Genomic DNA, 5,481 nt, shown 5'->3' with positions numbered 1-5,481 from the left:
TTAAAAAAGGAAGGGGCATAGAAGTTGTGGGATACAGTTAGTCAAGAGCACTTTGAACATTCTCTTGCATTCTGCTGAGAAACAGAAATGTCTAAAACTCCATTTTTCTTCCCTAGCACCACTAGTGTAATTCAAAGGGAACTTTTTGAAACTTATTGAAAGATAGGCCAGGTTTCTGTTCCTCTGGGAATGTTTAAATAGATGACAGATGATAGAAAGATAGGTAGGTACATAGGTAGATAGATAGAGTGGTGATTGCACTTGCTGGGGGAAAAAAACAAGTATAAAATAACTTGCCCTTCTATAAATACAATTCAGAAAGAGTTATTTTTTGTGGATTATTGGACTGGGTGAGAACTTTGATAGCTCTTCTATTACAATACTTTCAACAACTGCAGCAGTTGATTCCGTTTTCCCTTGTCTCTTACTGTGTTTGAGGCAACATCTGTTGAAGTTCATCATTTAGGCTCCCATTTGCTCCCTAGCCATTTTTCAAGGGTCGATGATTTGGTTATTTCTAGGCAGGATTTTTTTTTTTTTTTTTTTTTTTATGGCCAGATTGTTTCTTCTCTAAGAATGTATGCAAAGAAAAGTAAATGTGAAGGCACTGTAACTTACAGTCTGGGTACAGACTTACAGCCCCTGAAAACCTTCTACACTTTAATGTCATGTCAGTCATTTTAATGTCTGTGGAATTGCATTTGGAAAATGGGGGACATAACTGTCTACTTCTTGAGAGAGAGCTAATGATTAAATTCATGCTTTAAAGATATTTTGAATTAAAATATTGAAGATATTTGAATTAAAATATACTATAACTCATCACACATTCAGAAATGAAGCTCTTTGAGCTTGTAGGAAGAAATACTGCGCTGCTGATTTAGAACAGCACTGTCCAATAGAAATATAATGTGAGGTACAAATGTAAGCCAGATACATAAAATTTTAATTTTTTTGTACCTACATTTAAAAAGGAAAAAGAAACAGATGAAATTCATTTAAATAATATATTTATCTCAAAATATTTACCTCAGTATATTCAAAATACAATGTCAACATGTAGTTAACAAAACAATTATTGATATACATTATGTTCTTTTTTTTGTTCTAAATCTTTGAGATTTTATGGTGTGGTTTACACTTACAGTTGGTCTCAATTCAGATTGGCCATGTTTCAAGTGCTTAATAGCGACATTCATAGTGGCTACAAATTGGACAGATTTAATAAAATCTATAAATAATTTAATAGTAAAAATTATTTTAAAATAATTTTAAAAAATTAAAATTAAATAAAAATTTAAAAAGTATTAAAAAATAATTTAATAATAAAAATTTAATAAAATCTATAAATCTATAAATAGATTTAGAATTTAGAACTTTTATTCTGATTGTAGCAAGAGGATGAGTCATGGGAGAAAGTCAAGTAGCAGTTTTGCTAAATAAAGGAAAATGGTTTCATAAGGAAAAAAAAAACCCTTTCCTATGTGAGATTATAATCTAAAGTAGGACTTTCTGTGTTCTTTTTGATTAGTCTTAAATTACTTTTACAAACCTATTTTCTTTGAAAAGTAATCTTAATTGGTAGAAGAAAGAAATATATGTGGTAGTTAGGAATATTTTAGAGACTTTGTTCTGAATGGGACCTCTAAAAGAATCTGATTGGCTGGATCTTCTTAACTTCAGGAATTGAAAATATAAGAGGGTTTGTGAATTGTGCTTACATTTAATAACACCAATATTCAAAAACATAGTATAGCCTGTATCGTATATATTACTAATTAATATATATTATTAATATTTCTATATAATTATAGAATATATCATTTTATATGATGCCATTATTGATTATATTTTCATTTATCTATGTATCTAAATAGTAAATTTTACTTGCCTGCGTTGAAAAGCTTTGAATTATAGAGCTATTCTAAAAAAGCCTGTAAACTGAGACCTCCTTGGGAAGAAAATCAGTATAGGAAAGAGTTTTCTTCTAGTCTCCCCTCCTGTGCTCCCACGTCCCTTGTCAAACAAAAGGATATTGAAAAGTCTATTTGGCCAAGTATTCCTTTTAATTTAAAATAATACTTACATTGGGAACTAATAGAAGTTTAGATGAAGCTACAGACATTTCTCAACAGGGATGTATTTTAACAGCATGAATTTTGACCCAGTGGATTATCAAATATTGTTATTTAGCAATGTTTAAAACAGGCTGGGTCACACAAATAAACTTAAATTGCAGTTTGCTACCTCTCGAGCTCTGTATGAAACTCTCCCTGCCCCCTTTTCAGCCACACTCCCTCTCCCCAGGCCTTCCTCTCAACCTCACAGATCTCTGGCACTAGTATCTGCAGAGGAAGGAGTGGGGATGAAGGCAAGTAGAGTAAAACAATGGGGAAGGGAAGAAGACAGAGTAGGCAGAGTACCTTGTGACCTTAAAATAACGAGCCGTGTTTTCCTGTGTGTCTGGTAAACTGTCTCTAAAGACAATTCCAAAAAAGAAGCTATAAAAATGTTTAGAATAAAGACAACATCCTTGGGCTAAAAGCCTGCCCTACCAAGTTTGCTACCATGAAGCTCATTACACTTTTGACTGTAACTGAAAAGCCGATTTTGGTGTTTGGAAGGTGAGGAATGGAAGTGAGGTGAGGTCAGTCTTACTACTTGAAAGCCATTGTTTATAATGCATTACAATTTTTTGAAAGAATTGACACAAGAAGTAGTGCTCCCCCTGCTCCCATCTGTTATAAAAAATGATGAGGGCTTCTTCTTTGAGATTAAAAGAGGTTTGTAATTTTGTCGATTCAGGGTAAAACTCTGCTGTGTGCCTCAAAATTTTTCAATTTTTTTTTTTACATTGAAATAACAACATAGTGAATGAGCAGAGTAAAAATTTCAATGCAAGTAAGATTTCTAAATAGCTGTGGTACACCAAATATTGCCTCCCAAAGATGTTCACATCCTACTACTCCCCACAACCTGTGAATATGTTACCTTATATGGCAAAAGAGACGTTGCAATTGTGATTAAGGATCTTGAGATGGGAAGATTATTCTGGATTATCTGGGTGTGCCCAATGTAACCACAAACATCCCTTTGAAAAGGAAGCTAGAAGGTCAAAATCAGAGAAAATGTGAGGAATAGAAGCAAATGTTGGAATGATGTAATTTGAAGATGGAAGAAGGGCTATGAGCCAAGAAATGCAGGGAGCTTCTAAAAGCTGGGTAAGGAAAGGAAACAGAATCTCCTCTAGAGCCTTCACAAAGATTTTAGCCTCACACCTCTCAGACTTGTGACTTACAGAACTGTAAAAAGAATATATTTGTGTTGCTTTAAGCCACAAAGTTTGTGGTAATTTATTATAGCAGCAATACATGCAACATTTGCCTTTAATTTTGATCAGCTACAGTTTCTGTCCTCCCATTTATTTATCATAATTTCATTGCCAACAACAGGAACCTACTAACGATGTGAAGTCCATCATGGGGACAGCAAACCATACCTGCACATATAAAGGCATCTATACCAGCAAGTAAGGCTACCTATTTCCATTTATCAAATTGATTCATCTAATACATACTGAATAAAAGAGGGGCCAACATCAACAAAATTCTTGCCCAGTTGGAGCCTACATTCTAATGGAGGATACAGACAATAAATAAACAATGCAGTTTCATACAATGGTAACTTTTCTTGGTAAAAGCAAATACTGGCTGATTTTGGAAAAGTTTTTGGAAAGGTTAACCAACTGTCTCTGTGTAAACCCAACTGCCAAGTTCATGTATCCTTTACTACTGTAAGATGTTTTTCCTGAGGTATTCAAGTAAAACCTGCAGGGGTTTCTTAAGACCTGGCATTTCATCTGTTCCATACCAGTTTTCTCAAATTTTGTGGGATAATCACTTTATAGCCTCTGTGCCTATGATCCACCTCTAGCCTTAATGCCATGTTCTGGTCAACATCCCAGAATAACCCACGACTATTGAGTCTCGAGTTGACTCCAGAATCTTTGTATGAGAGTATTTTAGGGATGGTAGTTTCATTAAAGTGTGGTTAGGAGACTTGTCTTAAAGCTCTGTTTGAATAGCAAGAACACTGCCTAGAGTAATGCTTGGGAGGTAAGTACCTGGTAGGTACTCAACAGGTATTTTTAAATAAATTAATGATTATTTTTATCATTGCCATAAAATCGTGATTGAGAAACTTAAGCCTACTGTTGGATGTTCAAAAAAAAAGGTTGGATAGTCAGGAAAACTAGATGAGCAGCACTCATCATAGCATTTTTCTTGATGTACTTTTCTTCTTTCTAGATATACCACATATCAAAGAAGCCCCACAACCAAACTTACATTGGCTAAGAAGATTGGGATATCACTATGACAACATTTCCAGGAGAAGAAAGGGTTACGATACAGAGAAAATCTGGTTTCAGAACAATGGGGGAACTAATAATATAGAAGACTGGTTAAAAGTATGGGTTCTGGAGTCAGACAAGTCTGAGTTTTAATCCTGCCTGCCACTTGTTAGCTGGGTAACCCTGGACTACCAGCCAGTTGCTCTAATTTGCAATTTCAGCAACTACAAAATAAGGAATGTAATGTCTTCCTCATAGCATATAGATGAAATGAACTAATAAGGTAAAGCATCTGCACAGTGCCTGCTGCCAAAGTGTTCAGTAAATGCTAGTAGTTAATATTATCAAACGGATATTATTATATATTCCCAGATATTCTATAATGGAAATACAGAGATTTTAAGTTTTAATGGCATTTAAGATTACAGTATGGTTATAGTGTACTAAAGAATACTTTTTACGATGAGAACAAATTGCCACATGATTTACTTCCTATTTTTACTTTTGGTTTCCACTGATGAATTATTATACATTTCTGCAAATTTCAAGTATTACTGCCTAAGCCTTTTATTTATAAAAAGTATTAATTTGTTTATTAATACATATATATAATTTTGGATAATGCATAAATATGAACACCTACATCTTTAGTAGTGACTATTTTTAAAAATCTCATATCTCTTCTCCCACTTTGGTTTCTTTTATACCCCATTTCCTTGATAACCCAAGTTAACAGCCTAATATGTATCCATCCATTTTCTAATTTATTTTGTTGGTTTGTTTTTTACTTTAGAGAGATAGAAAGAGAGAGAGAGAGAGCACCAGTGGGGGACAGGGGCAGAGGGAGAGAGAGAGAGAATCTTCAACAGGCTCCACAAACTGCAATGCCCAACACGGGGCTCAGTCCCACAGCCCTTGGATGATAACCTGAGATGAAATCAAGAGTTGGACACTCGACCAAGAAAACCAGCGAGGCGCTCCACTCTTCATTTATAATTCTATGGAGACTTATTCGTAATATATTTATATACATATAAAAATACGTGGTTATTTTGATCATCAACTTTAAAAATGGGACCATATTCTCAAGCGTGTTACTTTTCTCACCCAACAATATCCAGAGGAAAGAT

This window comes from Acinonyx jubatus, chromosome D4, assembly GCF_027475565.1.
Source record: "Acinonyx jubatus isolate Ajub_Pintada_27869175 chromosome D4, VMU_Ajub_asm_v1.0, whole genome shotgun sequence".
Classification (NCBI taxonomy): Eukaryota; Metazoa; Chordata; class Mammalia; order Carnivora; family Felidae; genus Acinonyx; species Acinonyx jubatus.
This window is presented reverse-complemented; position numbering follows the sequence as displayed.